Genomic DNA, 18,008 nt, shown 5'->3' with positions numbered 1-18,008 from the left:
AGTTGTAAATTTGGAGTCTGGCAGTTGGGAAGTGCAGTTCCCCAAAAGCTTATATTTGAGTCCGGTGCCAAAGGAGCCTGCAGGAATATATTCGAGGGGCTTTATTATTGTTAAATTTCAATAAGGTGTTAGGGTTCAGGGCCCCAGCACTCTGGTGCTGGGGAAAGAGAGTCACTTAAATGAGGAGTGAGGCATTCTCCCCACCTGTGCACGTGCCAGGCGTCTTCATTCATTCAGGCAGCCGTTAACTAAATACCATAGACTGGGCGGCTTATAAAAAACAGAAATTTATTTCTCACAGTTCTGGAGACCGGAAGTCCAAGGTCAAGGTGCCAGTGCGATTGGGTTCTCATGAGAGCCCTCTCCAGGTTCCCCACTACTCACTGTATTCTCACATGGCAGAAAGGGAGTGTGAAAGTCCTCTGGGGTTCCTTTTATAAGGGCACTAATTCCGTCATGGGGCTGCACCCTCATGACCTCCCAAAGGTCCCACCTCCCAATAGTATCACAATGGGGGCTGGGATTTCAACATATGCATGGGGGAGGGGGGGCAGGCTAGACACAAACTTTCACCCCATTGCACCAGGACTTGAAAGCAGAGGCTTTTGTGAACACAATCCTGCAGGCGTCTCTGTGGACCCAGGACAAGGGTAAATAGTTGTGGGTTCCAGGGGGAGACAGCAGCTGTGGCCTTCGGAAGCAGCCAAACTCTTCATTCAGCCCTTGGGGGATGCTGAAGGACTCCGGCGAGACACAAAGGTTGCCTACAAACAGGTGGGGAAGTCACAGAGGAGTCCTCCACTCATGGGAGGAGATGAAGGCTGGAGCATCTGATTGGGGATCTGAGTGTGTTTTCTTTTTTCTTTTTAATTAAATTAAATTAATTAATTTTTGGCTGCGTTGGGTCTTCATTGCTGCACACGGGCTTTCTCTAGTTGCGGCGAGTGGGGGCTACTCTTCGTTGCAGTGTGTGGGCTTCTCATTGCGGTGGCTTCTCTTGTTGTGGAGCGCGGGCTTCAGTAGTTGTGGCACGCGGGCTCAGTACTTGTGGCTCACGGGCTCTAGAGCGCAGGCTCCGTAGTTGTGACGCATATGGGCTTAGTTGCTCCGTGGCATGTGGGATCTTCCTGGACCAGGGCTCGAGCCCGTGTCCCCTGCACCAGCAGGCAGATTCTTAACCACTGTGCCACCAAGGAAGCCCTCTGAGTGTGTTTTAAACCCCAAACTAGGTTGCTGTGTTTATTCCATGGTGGGAAGATGCTAGGAGGGTGTCTAGGACTGCCCTCTAGTGTCTGTGACCCTATTAAAGCCTGTGAGATTTTCTTGTGAAAAAATGATGTAGTCTCACAATTTAGATGACCTTTTCATTACAGAGTTCCCAAATTTGAGTTGGTCTCTCTCACGTTTATCACCATCTTTATTTCCTTGTGGTAGCTTTGCAAATCAGGTAAAAAGGGAAAAAGAAGAGAGACATAAAGGAGAGAAGGAAGGAAAGAAGGGAGGAGGGAGGGAAGGAAAGAGTTTGCCCATAAAAACAGTATTTCATATTGTCCCAGCTAGCTATTAATCAAATCAGATTTCCATGTCACTCGTGCAAGGACTCTATTCTACTCAATCTCATTGGCCTACCTAACTTTGTTGTTTGTTTATTCCTTTTTATCCCATCAACAAATATGAGCACCAACTGTGTCTTAGGTACTGTGCCAGCCCTGGAGATACACTTGTGAATTTAAGAGATATAGTTCTTCCCTTCCTGGAGCTTATGATGCAGTGAGGAGATAGCAACCTGATAAGAATATAATTAAGTGGATAAGTGCCAGGAGCAAAACTAACAGGGTGTGGTTAGAGAAGAATGGGTGTGAGGAAGATTTTAGGAGAGCGTTTTCCTTCAAAGAACATGGCCACATGATCAACCAAAGAATGAACTGGACTATTAATGATGCAACTTTAAAAAAAGATGTGGTTGTTACTCTGCTCACTCCGATCTGGAAAACAAGGGACCCTATGGCTTGGGGTCCCTTGGGGCCCCTGACTTAGAAAAGTTCAATCTTAGCAGAATTCATCTGTGCTAAGACATGGAACCAAGTTAGGACGTTTAGAGCCCCTATAGAATGCCATATGCCTCCTATGGTATCCGTGCATTTTGTCATCTGTGTAACTTACATACAAAGGCTTCCTGCTTACCATGACAGTTAAGTTATCTGTACCCATGACCTTGATCACTTTAATTCTCTCTGTGCAGGAATGTCCTAGTCCATTTCCAGGGTTAGCAGTCTTTTTTTTTTTAACATCTTTATTGGAGTATAATTGCTTTACAATGGTGTGTTAGTTTCTGCTTTATAACAAAGTGAATCAGTTATACATATACATATATCCCCATATCTCCTCCCTCTTGCATCTCCCTCCCACCCTCCCTATCCCACTCCTCTAGTTGGACACAAAGCCCCGAGCTGATCTCCCTGTGCTATGCGGCTGCTTCTCACTAGTTACCTATTTTACATTTGGTTGTGTATATATGTCCATGCCACTCTCTCACTTCTTCCCAGCTTACCCTTCCCCTCCCTGTGTCCTCAAGTCCATTCCCTATGTCTGCGTCTTTAGGGTTAGCAGTCTTTGAGAGAACAATTTGAAGGCTGCAAGTGAATTTCTTGTCTTCTACTTAGATTGCTTGAAACGTAACTAATTGACTTAAGTTAACCTTTCTGGTTTTTATTGTTTCGACTTATTAAAAAATGTGTCCTTTTCCCAGAGGCCTCTGGGCACACACACAAAAAAATAGAAATATGACAAGTTAAATTAAAACCAGCAGATGAAAATTAAAACACTCTCATAAAAGAAAAAGAAAGATGCCAAGTAGCATTTCTGGAAGGAGAAAACTAAACCAAATGGATTAAGCTTAGCCATTTTTCAACTAGTTTGCGAGGAGGACTTGCTCAATGTAGATTTAGAGTGACTTCCTATGAAATCCCTGAAAAACCTGTGCCACTACGTATTTTCATACCAAATTGTGGAAATAATGGTAATCCCAGGGAGAGAAGGGCTCTAAACCTTAATTCTTTTTATAGTGATGTTAAGATTGCTGTCTAGCCCTTAGTCACAGTGTGATCTCATTCACGTGAATCTCACTCTTGGGAGGTGAGAGATTAGCTCTAAACACAGTTAATGTTTCTCTACTGAACTCTAATCCTTGCTGTCAGCTGTCCTACTATGATTCTGTTTAGAAACCATTGCTGCTTATACGTGCAGAGACAGTAGGTATTAAGAACATGGGTTCTGGAGCCAGATATCTGGGTCCATAGCTCCGCTTTGTCGCTTAGCTGTGTGACCATGGGCAAGTTACTTACCATCTCTGTTTCCCCAACTGTAAAATGAAAATACTAACAGTATATCATATGGAGTTGTGCGGACTGACTGAGTTAAAATACGTCAACCTGTGAGGGTCCATATGAAAAGCATTATGAGTGTTAGTCATTATTATTACTTACGCTTCTGATTGCTTATAGATTACTCATGGAATTATGTCATCTTTCCTTTCAATTATCCACATGTGCCTACCCTTCACTGGGGAGCTCGGGTGCTCACTGTGTCCTGCTGCCTTAGTTGATCCTTCTCAATTAACACTCCTTTGGGCAATATCAGGTTGTAGAGAGGTTACCAAATAATGCTGAGTATTTTCCGGATAAGAAACGATGTTTGAGGCATATTACTTTGACAGCTTTGTAAATGAGGGAGAAATAGAGAATAGTAGTTACATAAATATATTAGTCTACTTGTGAAAAAATAAAGGTCAGAATTAGGATGGTGCAATGCAGTGGAGATGGGTAGTGAAAAGGTTTTGTTTTCATGCTTTCAATATGTGTGTAGTTGCAATTTTCTTTTTATTTATACTTCATGAGGTATAGAACTTCTTGAACCTGTGGGTTAATATCTTTCATCTTTAAAAAAATTCTCAGTTATTATCTCTTCAAGTATTCCTTCTTTCCCACTGTCTCTCTCATCTTCTTTCAAGATTCCAATGAGTGTATGTTTGACCTTCTCACAGTAGAGCCTCTATTGTTATTTTATGTTGATATTTTCCATCTGTTTAGTTCTACATGTTTCATCTTAATATTTTTCTTGTGATTTATCTACCAGTTCACTGATTAGCTCTATAATTAGGACAAATCTGCTACTAAATTGGTCCATCAAATTCTAAAATTTGGTTAGTGTACCCTTAAGTTAAAGAATTGCCCTAGGTTATTTTATTTTTATAGTTTCTAGCTCTCTGTCAAAGATCTCAATCTTGGTTTTTGTTTTATTAAACATTTTTGGAGTTATTTTAAAGATTGTCTGTTAACTTCATTATGTGAATTATGGGGGAGGGGTTTATTTATATCACCTGTTGTTTCTCTTGTGTTTTGATCACATTATCTTGTTTACTTGGTTGGGTGCCTTTCAAATAAGAACATATTAAAAAAATTAAATGCCAGATATCATATATGAAAAACTACACAAGTAACTTGAGCCCTGCAATGATGTCCTCTTCATTCAAATAGAATTTAACACTTATTTTTGGCAGGCGACTATGAGCAATCATACCACTCACTCATTTTAATCAATTTCCAGGGATTGAGATGACTTGAAGCTGAGCTTCAGTCCCTGGGAGGGTCAATCTATTTCCAATTCCTCCTTAGAGCATAGACTTTTAGAATCTCAACACTAAATATGGAGTATTTGCCATTGAACAACCTCTTTGCAAGACCATGGATTACGATTTTTGTTCCCTTTGTCCGTAAGTCCTATCCACCCCAGCCTCTCAGTATTCCATTTCACTAGAGGAATAGAAAATTCTTCTAGGGCAAAATGCCTCCAGATATTGGCTACACTCTCTGAATTTCCTTCTTCTATTGGACACTGGCTTGACAATTCCTTAATGACTTATAAATGCTCCTATGTCTTTAAGACTATTGAAAAAGTACTTTGTCAATATTTTATTTTATTTTATTTTATTTAAAAAAATTTTAAATTAATTTTTGTTGGAGTATAGTTGATTTACAACGTTGTGTTAGTTTCTGCTGTACAGCAAAGTGAACCTATTCCCATATAGGTCGTTACAGAGTATTGAATAGAATTCCCTATGCTATACAGTAGGTTCTTATTAGTTATCTATTTTATATATAATAGTGTGTATATATCAATCCCAATCTCCCAGTTTATGCCCCTCTCTTTCCCCCTTGGTAACCATAAGTTTGTTTTGTATATCTATGACTCTATTTCTGTTTTGTAAATAGATTCATTTGTACCATTTTTTTTTTTAGATTCTACATATAAGCAATATGGTATTTTTCTTTCTCTGTCTGCTTTGTCAATATTTTAAAATTATACTTAGCAGGAGGGTTAGTCTGAAATATTTAGTCTGGTATTATCAGAGTTTGAATCTGGATAATTAGTTTGAACTATGGTACTACTCCTTTTAGAAATGTAAAAAAAAAATCTAATGTTGGGGGAATTCCCTGGTGGTCCAGTGGTTAGGACTTGGAGCTTTCACTGCCATGGGGGCGGGTTGAATCCCTAGTTGGGCAACTAAGATCCCACCAGCCACGTGGCACAGCCAAAAAAAAAAAAATCCAATGTGGGACTCAGTTTAGGGAAAAGAATTTAGCTTAAAATGTTTCAAATTTGAAGTAATATCTATATACTCATTTAGAGTTGTCCAATAGCTAGTTTGAAATACAGGACAGAATCTTCATAAATAAGTCAACTTATTCTTGCATTGGATTTTGCATGTGTAGAAAACTACTTACCAAAGTAGGTTTTGAGCAATTATCTCTTGCTCAGAAGTCCAAATTGCAGACATAATAGGTGGCCCATGATATGATAAGGGGTTACTAATATTTATTGATCATGAGCTTTATGGTTTGCTTTGCCCTTTATATACATAATCTCTTTTAACATATTTTTAAATATTCCATTTTAAAAATAAGGAAACCTAAATTTTATGGGGTTAAGTAACTTGCAGGAGGATACTTGTCTGGTAAGTGGTGAAACCTGATGATAAATCACAGGATTTCTATCTGATTCCCAAGAACTTACCTTTTCTATCAACCTATTTCTCTTTTTTAGGTTTGGGACAAGACACTATATCAGACTCTTGGAAAAGTTAACATAAAAAGCACTAAAAGAACTGCTGTTGCTGAGAGGGCCTAGAGGCAATAGCAACAAACAAACCCAGGAACCAGATCTGGGTTTCTAATACCATTGTCCAATAGAAGGAATTCAGGTCCTTTGGAGAAACAGCTGATTCTAAGGCTGGAGAATGTAATATACAAGATTAACCTGGGGTATCTTGTAGCACAGAAAATAAGGAAGTGCTCAAAAACCAAACTGATGGGATATGTCAAGGGGACACAAGAGTCAACTGAAAGAGCTCCCACAGGCTACTTGAAAAGCAAAATAAATAATATAGTATTGGATTATAACCCAAAGTCTAAAATAAATAATTCTGAGCCCTGTTATGGGCTGAATTATATCCTCCCCCCCAAAAATTATTTGCTGAAGCCCTAACCCCCAATGATATTATATTTGGAAATAGGGCCTTTAAGGAAGTAAATAAGGCTAAATGAGGTCATAAAGGTGGGGTCCTAATCCCGAAGGACTAGTGCCCTTTTAAGAGGAAGAGACACCAGAAATCCTTCTCACTTGGCATGTGCACAGTGAGGATATGGTGCGAAGGCAGCCATCTGCAAACTGAGGAGAGAGGTCTCATCAGGAACCAACCCTACTATTACCTTGACCTTAGAGTTCCAGCCTCCAGAACAGCAAGAATATTAATTTCTATTATTGAAGCCACCCAGTCTATGGTATTTTGTTATGGCAGCCCTAGTAGACTAATGCAAGTCCATGCTAATATAAATGATTGAATCAACAGATAAGTGGGGAGAAGAGACAAATTCCTATACATTAGAATTTTTAAAAAATGTATGTGGATACTGCCCCCTTGAGGAGGTGGAGCACAACTCCCTACACTGTGTGCAGTGACTTTCTTCCAAAGATACAGTATGGAAAGGGGGTAAAAGTACAGAAGATTAGCATCATCAGTGGTAATTCATGTTGATAATGTACCCTTGATATGACGTAGTGAGAATGGCACTTTACCTCCCCCAAACTATAATCCCAGTCGAAGCAAGTGAAAAACATCAGGCAAACCCAAATTGAGGGACACTTTACAGAATTTCTCCAAAGTGTCCGGGTCACCCAAAAGAAGCAAAGTCTAAAACTGTCCCAGTTTAATGGATCCTAAGGAGACATGATGACTAACTGTGATGTGGGACCCTGGATGGAATCCTGGAGCAAAGGACTAGGTAAAAACTAAAGACATCTGAATAAGGTATGAGCTTCAGTTAATAACCATGTGTCAATATTGGTTCATTAGTTATGACTAATGAACATATTCATGATAGATCTTCACAGGGGATACTGGGCACAGGGTATATATGGAAACTACCTGTACTTTTTTTTTTTTTGGTAAGCTTTCTGTAAATCTAAAGGTGTTCTAAACTAAACAGTGTATTTAAAACAAAAATGTGAAATGGTGCATTTGTTATGTCTTCCACACGACTTATATTGTTTCTCTGAATATTCCAAAATGAATATTCACTTACTTTGTCTTGGGAGCAGAGTTTAGCTTAGTTTTGTTTCTTCTCACTGAGCAGGGCCCATGTGTAGTCCATATTCTGCCACATCTTGGTAGAAGCCCAGCTGATAAAGATCTGGGGGAGAGGGGAAGGGGGAGGATCAGCAGGAAATTGAGCATGTTTATCTGCACGAATAAGGAATTCTTGTAGGTATATTTTAAAGATTCATGTGAGTCCTCATGCTTGACACATCTTCACAGTTTTATTCTTCTCTCTCTTTCAATTTTTTTCTCTTTCTGAAAATCCCTGAAAAAAATACTTGCTTTTAGATGTTTTGGATTAAATTCTCTATTGTCTTTTTCCTTTGAATCCTCTTGTTCTCTTTTCCCACAGAGAAACTCCCTGTTTTTTTTCATTTTATTTTAAGATTATGTTACTGAACCAGATGATACAGTTTCATCCTTTGCTTCTCAGGCTTAAAAGAAAGAAAGAAAGAAAAAAATGCCCGTGCTGTGGGATTTAGCAAACACTTCTCTCTTCTCTTCCAGACCCTGTCAGCTGCACTTTTCCAACCGCAGTCAAAGTGGATCGACAACTCCAAACCCTGTTCCTCCTGGATTTTCGTGCTGGCCGTCAACCAAGAACTGGCTCCAGCTGTACTGGCCTCTAATTTGCTTAACTCTTTCCTCTTCTTTACTCTTATGTTGAGAGTTAGAGACGGAGGAAAGGAGATTCATTCATTCTTCCCACAAGTATTTATCGGACACCTATTATATGCCAGCCACTGGGGTTACAGCAGTGAATAAGGCAGGCGAGGTCCCTGCCCATAGAAGCCACATTGTGAAGGATGGGTAACATCATGGCGCACTTATTATTGCTACAAGATTTATTTGCACGCGTGCTTTCATTTAGTGCTGATGATGTAGGCACTACTGTAATCCTCATTTACCGAGACACAGATGCCAATTGACTTACCCAATATCATGCAGCTAGTAAGTGACGGAGACACTTTAAATCAAAGGACTCAGATTCCAGAACGCTTGGATTCCTAACCATGATAATATTGATAAAATTGTCCTGTTGTGTAGATAAATATGGTCCTATTTCCATCTTTCTCTTTCGACTCTAAAAAAAAATTAAATGCTGCTTCTAAACAATATCTGTAGTCTCATGACAATTCGAAAAAGAAGAAGCAGTTTGTTTTTTTTTTTGAAGAAAATGGTGCCGTTGGCATTCAGTAGTTGCTTTTGTAGCATCCATCACCTCTCCCATTTCTAGGGTGAACCACAGCCCCCCGCCCCCACCCTATTGCAGAGTATCCAGGTGGTTCAGGTGGGCTGAACCCAGCAGGAACTCTACGGCGGGGCTCTGAGTGGCGTTAAGCCAAACAGCCTGTGCATCTTTCTGGCCGTGTGATTGGTGGGGGGATGAAGCTCGTGCCCCAGGCATAAACCAATCAATGCCTGGCATTCTAATAGCTACTATGATTGGTTCAGGTTTATAGAACGAGAGATGCGAGGTGAGGCACTTTCTCCTCCAGGTTTGGAAAGAGGTGGTACGTAACCGCAGTTGCTGGCAGCCATCCTGGAGGAGGAACTGAAAGTACAGGTAAACGGAGCTAAAGTTCTAATTTCACCGCGTCTGATGTCTTCCTCACTCCTCGACTTTTCAGGTACGTGAGTCCTAAATACTCTACGTTAAGTCACTTTGACTTGGAGTTTCTTTTAGTTTCATTCAAAATCGTGCCATCTGACAGATGATTTCTTATATTAGGCATATACACCGAAACATTTAAATAGACCTTTAAAGAACAAATTTTATAAGAAACGAAAACAGAAGCAAACAGAAAACTCCACTGAATTATCCAAAGGGCTTCAAACGTCCAGAGAACATTTGCAAACAAATTTGGATCTCTGATTTATGTGGGGAAAAAAAAAAAAAAAAGTAAAGTACATCTAGACCTGAGATTCCTTTGTTTTACACGTGAAGATAATCAAGATTGCGGCTCATAACTTGGGCCCAGATGTAACAGATGCCCAGTTAATTGGCCCTCGCTATACTGGGTTCACATTTTAGCACACAATTGTCTTGGATTTTGTTGCTAAAAACACTCCTGTTTTTGCCAAACAACACTGTTTTGGAGGTTTGCCACCACAAACACAGAGCTTGCTGTGAGGAAGATTTGTGCGTTTGGCGGGACCACGAGATTATAATAATGTGAGAGGCAAGACAAACTTGTATGTCTTCAATTAGTCATACATTAGCCAGCAGATTTAAAACAGCGGCTTCGTTCTCATTAACGAGCAGCTAAGAGTGGAGATACTAGTGAAGCGATTTAGGACCTGAAAGTGCACGGGAAGTTACGTTCTGAGTGGGTACAGTTCCAAGGACATTCTCTCCACGTCCAACTTCATGTTCTACAGAGATCTTAGCCTCTAAGGACACAAGACCAAAGCTAATTAGGAATCAGTTGAGATGCAGCCCAGTAAGCCTCGACTTTTACCAAATTGGGAAGATGGCAGTCAGGAGCAAAGTTAGCTCTCTAAACTGAGGCAATCCATGGTGCTTTCAGCTTCCCTGTTAGCTTAGCTGGCCCAAGAAGGCTCTGTAGGATAGCACCATGAAAATGGCAGCTCGCCACTCTGCTCTTAGAACAAAATATGAAGAAAATAGAAATCTGCCTGGCAGTGGTAAAAACAAACAGATGGTTAGAAGATTTTACCTTCCATTTTTATTTCTTTTAATGTTAACTTCTGTATCTGACACTTGGGCCATGGATAGGCTTCAGTCATATATTTATTCCCACAGGAATAAAATAAACCGGGATCTCTGCCCTGTTCTAGTAAAACTAAAGAGGGTGCAACTCGTGTGTAGCACAAATGTGACTTCCTCTGAAAGCAGCGCCTGGGCTCTGAACACATGGTGCTACCAAAGCCAGGGTTTATGGGTTGTGTGGAACTTGGAATGTATTTTTTGATAGGAACAAATGCGATTAGCCCAAAGGCCAGCCCACCTGGTTTGCTCATAATGGCTTCATAAGGGAACCGTCTATTACAAAACCCAGCCACGGTGTTAACGGTGCTTCTGGCGGGAAACGGTTCAGACCACGCTTGGGTTGCTGTCCTTCTCTCTGGCAGCAGTGGGATTGGGGTCCTCCTTGGCTGTTGCATAGGGACACAGAGTTGGTTGAACCCTGTGGAGAAGGTTGTTGATGGGTGGGAATAGGCAGGGACTCAAGTACGGAAGCAAATAGGATTGAGGGACTGTGAAAGAGAAGACTAGAGAGTGAGGGGATGAGAAGGTTGGAGGCTCGTAACAGCATAAGCCCTAAGGTCTCTGCTTATGACTTGTCTCCTTTTCAAAAAATTCTTATCTTTGAGGACAATATCAAGGATGCAGATGTTCCTAAGGTCACCTCATAGACAAAGGAAATGATGGGGCATTAGTTAAATTTAAAGAATTGGGGGTTCCAGGGAATCTTGACATAAGCCTGGGCTCTTCTAACACAGTTGTTACCAACCAGGGTTCTTGGCTTCCTTAATCAATAGAAATTGATCGGAGGCCAGACAAGAAATTCAGGCAAGACTTTATTAGGGCCCCTGCTGCAGCAGAGGGGAGTGAGAACAAGCAACAAGTTCCCTTGCTGAGGGAGGCAAGCTGGTTCCCTATATGGGGTGAGGGTAGGGATGGGTCCAGGGGTCGGGCCGGAAGGGTGGCTTAGGTGTTTTGCCCACCCCTTAGGTGGTGTTGAGTGCAGGGGGCATGCACAGTACCCTGCTTTTGCTCCTGACACCTTTTTTTTTGCTCCCGGCTCTTCAGAAGTGGCAGTTGGGCTTTTTTTGGTCTTTTTGTATCTTTTGTCCAGAATTTGCCCCAACTGTACACGCACACAGTTATTTTTAGTCCCTTATAGTTTACTTGTATTTTGTAGCTCGAGGAGACATTTGTCCAGGTGCAAGCATTGCAGCACTGCAGCAAAGGGTCCCAGGCCTGTCTCACAATGAACTATAGAATTCTGATTTTATTGAACACCTCATCAGAGTTTCGTGTATTGGACTTCTCAGCAGTTACGGCCATCAGAAAGAAAAGTCAAAATTGAATAGATGTCAAACTTTACCCCGACATGGACATCACTGTAACCAAGGCCTCATTATAATTTCATCTTATTCAAGGCAAAACAATATTCAGCTGCTTGTTGAAATGTGAGCAGAGTTCAAATTTTATTTTTCTTTATTTGTCAATTTTAACTTAGTCCAATTTTTATTTCCGGAAGTACACATTAATTTTTGCATGGAAAACACAACTACACATCTTCTAAATGGTTGGTCTATGTGAACAAAAACCATCTACAGTGAAATATATAAACTTGGGAGAAAGATCCATACTGTCAAAGCATTCATGTCCCCCAAACCGCCAAGATTCATTGCCCTACAGGAATGAAAGTACAGGCATTAATTTTGGGTCCACTTTGTAGTTAGTTGTAATGTGATGGGTGGCTTTTGAGAGGGGCTGAAGAGTTTTCAGCAGCATTCAAACGGTGATTTTAGGGCTTATTCATTTGAAAGTACTAAATGCCTCAGTTCCTGTTTTAAGATGACAAATGCAAATTTTAAATATACTTGTGGGGTTTTTTTAAGTTTGAATTTTTATTTTTTAAATTTATTGAAGTGCAGTTGATTTGCAATGTCATGTTAATTTCTGCTGTACAGCAAAGTGATTCAGTTATATATATACATATATATATATGCACACACATTCTTTTTCATATTCTTTTCCATTATGGCTTATCACGGGATATTGAATATAGTTCCCTGTGCTGTACAGTAGGACCGTGTTGTTTACTTGTGGGGTTTTAACCTATGACTTAGTTTATGAAAGAGAAATATAGTTGTAAATGTATAATATTTATATATAACATATATTTGTATATAACATTATAATATTCATATTATAGGTATTGTTTAAGCTGATAATAATCCCTGATTGTTAAATTATTATTTTTTGCTATGACACTTGGTCCAGGTTATTGTTAATGAAAAAGTGTCACTTTCTGCCATCTTTCTGCGTCACTGTCATGGTGCCCATGAAGGTCCTGGCTGATGCTCTCAAGAGCATCAACGATTCTAAAAAGAGAGGCAAAGCCCAGGTTCTCATCAGGCCATCCTCCGAAGTCATCATGCAGTTTCTAACTGTGATGATGAAGCATGGTTACATTGGCGAGTTTGAAATCGTTGATCACAGAGCTGGGAAAATTATTGTGAGCCTCACAGGCAGGCTAAGCAGGTGTGGAGTGATCAGCCCCAGATTTGACGTGCAATTCAAAGATCTGGAAAGATGGTAGAATAACCTGCTCCCTTCACGTCAGTTTGATTTCATTGTACTGCCAACCTCAGCTGGCACCATGGACCATGAAGCAAGCTGAAAACACACAGGAGGGAAAATCCTGGGATTCTTTTTCTAGGGATGTAATGCATCTGTGCACATAAAATGCCTCAGTGGACACACACACACAGAGACACACGCAAAGTATAATGTGTAAGCTCTTTAGAATTGGGAACTCTACCTTCCATGTTCTTTGAATCTCCTTAAGACCCAACCTCTTCCTCTCCATCTTTTTATATAAATCAGAACCTATTCTATATCCCGGCAGTGTAAGTACTCACTCGAGGTCTGAGTATCTTTCTTTACTCTGGTCTTCTTATCACCTCCATCTACTCAGTATTCTAGTTATTCTTTTCAGGTGTTGCTCTCTTTGTCAATATCAACTGTTAATCCTCTTAATTCTTTCTGATATTCCATTGTAATCAGCTTTGCTCACTTTACCAGCTTTCTGTTATCACAGCCTTCTTGAAATCCCACCCCCCATGCTCCAGTCTCCTTGCGGGCAAGAAAAACTTGAACATAAACATTTGATAACCATCACCTGAGCACACTTTGTATATGTCAGGCAATAGGATAGGTTCTGGGGATAAGATACAGTCTCTGCCCTCAAAGAGTTAAAATCCAGGCAGATTAAGCAGCCTGGTAGACTCTTCCAGGAACTTCTGTCTCTCTGCTAGGAAGGGAAAGGGCTGTTGTGAATGAATAGTTTGGGTGCTACCCACCCTGCCTTATTTACCTATCAAGTGTGCCCCAGAGCATTGTATGGGTGCTAAGTAAATATGCCATTCCCCAGTCTCACTTTACAGAGGGCCAAGCAGACGGGCAGAGGTGGTGGCCATTTTATAAATAAATTCATTTCAAAAATTAAACAGTCCAAGAACATTCCAATTTTCCTACCAAAAAGTCCCATTCCTTTTTGACCACTGTGATATGTGTCCATACTTACAGAAAGATTGCTTTGAACTTTATTTAATTGGCAAATCAGTCAGTCCACAAAAGTTTACTGAGCAGAGGTTGTGATCTGCCAGATTCTGGGGACACAGCAGAGAACAAAGCCAAGACCCTGCCCTCAGGAGTTTGTAAGCCACCAGGGAGAGAAGAGATGGGGGATCTGTTACATCGTCATTGAGCTCATTTCTCTTAGGCTTGGTCTGATTTAGTTCATGTCACATAAGTCTATAGATTGCTGGTTTGGTTTGCTCAGTGGAAGCAAACCTGGAACTCAGAACTTCCAAGCCTGCAGGGTGGGACAAGACCCCTTAAAGTGGTTCACTCCGCAACAGTGACAATGGCTTCTTCTCTGCTCTCCTGTTGATTTTACTGGCTTTGTGTGGGTTGCTTTTCAGTGGAGAGACAGTGGTAACCTTAACTTCCCTGAACTGAGTCACAAGGGTCTTCTTTTGCCAAATTCTTCTACGAGATAGACTGTCTCCCATTCCTTGTGTACTCCTGTGAAACTCATAAAGGTGGACATAATCCACAATGTGACTAAGTTTTTCCAGAGGGGTTTTGATTTCTGGGAAAACAAATGGCAAACAAAAGTCTGGGGTACAGCCTTCAAAGCACTGAGAAGGCAAATATCTAAGCAGAGTGGGGTTTGAGCCGTGTCAGTCCACTCCTGGCCTCACCCTCGTACAGCCGACAATTCACTCCTCACTGAGGTCATGACATGTCCCTCCATCCTCATTCAGGACCCTATGCAAACGTGTGCTGGCAACAAGGACCGTCTTCAGATGGCACTATTAGTCTCTCTTGTTCTTTCTAACACTGTGACTTCCAGAGGGGATGAATACCATTCTGGCTAGGTGGTGTTCTGATGGATTGGGGGGTCTATCTAGTTCTTTTAGTCACCCCTCTACAACGTGGGAAAGAAGGACACCCCTGTTACTGACTACCTGTGCCTGGCACTCTCTGATGCTTGAGGAGGGACAGTCTTCTAGGCTGATGAGGGTGCCCACTCACTGCTGTGATGGTTAATTTTATGTGTCCCCTTGGCTGGGCTGTAGTGCCCAGATATTTGGTCAAACGGTACTCTGGGTGTGTCTGTGAGGGTGTTTTGCATGAGAGTAACATTTAAATGGATGGACTTTGAGTAAAGCAGGTTGCCCTCCATAATGTGGGTGGGCCTCACCTAATCAGTCGAAGGCCTCAATAGAACAAAAGTTCGACTTCCCCCAAAAGCAAGAGGAAATCCTGCCAGCAGACAGCCTCTGGACTTGAACTGCAACACCAACTCTTCCTTGGGTCTCCAGCGTGCGAGCCCACCCTTCAGATTTTGGTTGCCAGCCTGCGTAATTGTGTGAGCCAATTCCATAAAATACATCTCTCTTCTCTCTCTCACTCTCTTTTTTAATAAATTTATTTATTTATTTTTTGTCTGTATTGGGTCTTCGTTGCTGCATGCAGGCTTTCTCTAGTTGCAGAGAGCGGGGGCTACTCTTCGTTGCGGTGCACGGGCTTCTCACTGCGGTAGCTTCTCTTGTTGCAGAGCATGGACTCTAGGCACGTGGGCTTCGGTAGTTGTGGCTCGTGGGCTCTAGAGCGCAGGCTCAGTAGTTGCGGAGCACGGGCCCTAGAGCGCAGGCTCAGTAGTTGTGGCGCATGGGCTTAGTTGCTCCGCGGCATGTGGGATCTTCCCGGACCAGGGCTTGAACCCATGTCCCCTGCATTGGCAGGCAGATTCTTAACCACTGTGCCACCAGGGAAGCTCCTCTCATTCTCTCTCCTCTCTCCTTCTCCCTCTTGTACACACTGTCTACACACACACACACACGCAGTACATCCTAGTGGTTCTGTTCTGTGGAGAAGTCTGACTAATATACTTAGTCAGTAGATATCAGGGCTCCCAAGTGTCCTCACAGGGAGTCCTTTGGCCCCCAAACTTTGGGATGCTATCTCTCTAACCGAGTGATGGCACATGTATCATGGCCCCTCCCTGAACTGAAGAGGCAGTCATGAAGTTTGGAGGGTGCAGAAGAATATGGAGGAAGGATTGTTCCACATAGCAACCTGGGGCGGCTGAGCCCATGTACTGTGCCTGTGCCGTGGCAATACCCCAGCTGACCCCTGGGCCCATTCAAAACATTAAATGCAATCCACCCAAACTTTGAGTGGCCTTAGATCTGCCATGACATTGCGTTATGCGGCCAACTAGTGGACATGTCCATGGATTGACTGACTGAGTTAGTTAGAGGAATTTGGACCATTGGAACCCCTTCTCGTCTTGATCAAGTTGAGCAATTAACACCAGGGACTTTAAAATGAAATGTGACCTGCTTGCTAAAGGAGGATATGGTGGCAACAATAAACCATCTATGAGCTGTTCTTCTACCCAGGCTCACAAGGAGGATATGTTCATGGGGGGAGAATATATGGCTATAGCAAAGGTTAATAATCTCCTTGTACCCTGGCTTGACCTGTGCTGGGATTACATTTTTTCCTTGCTTTCCCTATGGGGATATCCTCCAGAAGAAGGTGACTCTTTTTTTTTTTTTTTTTTTTTTTCTTTTTTGGCGGTATGCGGGCCTCTCACTATTGTGGCCTCTCCCGTTGCGGAGCACAGGCTCCGGATGCGCAGGCCCAGCGGCCATGGCTCACGGGCCCAGCCGCTCCGCGGCATATGGGATCCTCCCAGACCGGGGCACGAACCCGTATCCCCTGCATCGGCAGGCGGACTCTCAACCACTGCGCCACCAGGGAGGCCCTACTCTTAACTGACATGTTTCTTGCAGTCGTCCCACTTTTCAAAGAGCTCTGCTTTCTTACAGTGTGTTCCACTCTGCCTCCTGCCCCTCCCCCCTTTGTTTTTTTTTAATATTTATTTAGGCTGTGTTGGATCTTCGTTGTGGCACGTGGGATCTCTAAGTTGTGGCATGCGGACTCTTAGTTGTGGCATACATGTGGGATCTAGTTCCCCAACCAGGGATCGCACCCAGGCCCCCTGCGTTGGGAGCGCAGAGTCTTACCCACTGGACCACCAGGGAAGTCCCTCCCCTCCCACTGTTATCAGTTGAGCTTTGTTTCCACTGGTGGCTCTTGTTCTGATAGCAAGTGTGTACAAGCCATGGGCCTATTTACTCAGTCAAGTCCAATCAGAAGAGCAGTGATTCAAATCCTGTTGGGGCCACCTTATTTAACTTAGTGAATTAAATACTTAGGGATAAGAGATGTATCTGGCTAGCTCAAGCTGACAGGAAGATTCTCTCTGATTGATATATTTTAAAAACACCATCAATATCTAACTTTAAACATGCCCACTATAACTTTCACTTCTCATCCAAGAAAGATAATCAAAATAATATTCTTGGGGAAAGGCTTGAGCACAGACTAAAATGTATTCTTCTTTCCCCTGTACCACCTAAAGGGAAATAATTGCAAACAGAATTTGAAGTCCTTGCCTGTTAGTCCCATACTGAAGGTACACTCATCACTGGATCAAGAGCTGTCACCCTGTTTGTCAAGAAGGCCTTCTGGTTCCACAGATCACCTAAGCATATAACATCCCCACAGGTTACCTGGCCCCAAATATCTCCCAGTTTAGCTGACCACATAATATCAGAATTCAGTCCTCATTTTGTATCCCAATGTTGTAAAGCATTGTTCAAGAATAGTAGTTCACCACCCTGGCTATGCCCCAGAATCACTTGTGGAGTTTGAAAAACTGTATGTGTGCCCAGGCTCCATCCCTGAATAGTCTGATTCAGTAGATCAGGGATGAGGCCCAATGAGCTGTAGTCTTAACTTCACAGTGATTCTGTTGTCAGACAGAACAGCCCACTGTCCTAGGCCTTCTGGTTCCGTCTGCCTACTGTGCACAGACCGTCAGCCATATGGATTGCATCAACTGAAACTCAAATGAGAACTCCAGAGTAGCACCTCTTACCCAAAAAGACACATGCTCTTTGTATTCACGACAGAATTCAGTTGTAATGACTCACCGTGGCTCGCTGGCCAGAACCCTCCCTTTGGCATCCATCATCATTCCCTTCCTGCTGGTCCCCTGCCATCCCTGGC

At 42.3% G+C, this 18,008-nt stretch overlaps 1 pseudogene across 1 annotated transcript; it reads left to right on the top strand.

Moving 5' to 3' along the window:
• The first annotated feature begins 12,687 nt into the window (after positions 1-12,687).
• LOC308614918 (small ribosomal subunit protein uS8-like) lies at positions 12,688-13,074 on the top strand (annotated as a pseudogene). The gene has a single exon. The product of its transcript is annotated as a small ribosomal subunit protein uS8-like (transcript).
• Positions 13,075-18,008: the final 4,934 nt, after the last annotated feature.

This window comes from Mesoplodon bidens, assembly GCF_964165515.1.
Source record: "Mesoplodon bidens genome assembly, chromosome: 3".
Classification (NCBI taxonomy): domain Eukaryota; kingdom Metazoa; phylum Chordata; class Mammalia; order Artiodactyla; family Ziphiidae; genus Mesoplodon; species Mesoplodon bidens.
Note: the sequence above shows the minus strand (reverse complement) of the source record. Positions and strands in the feature narration are given on the sequence as shown.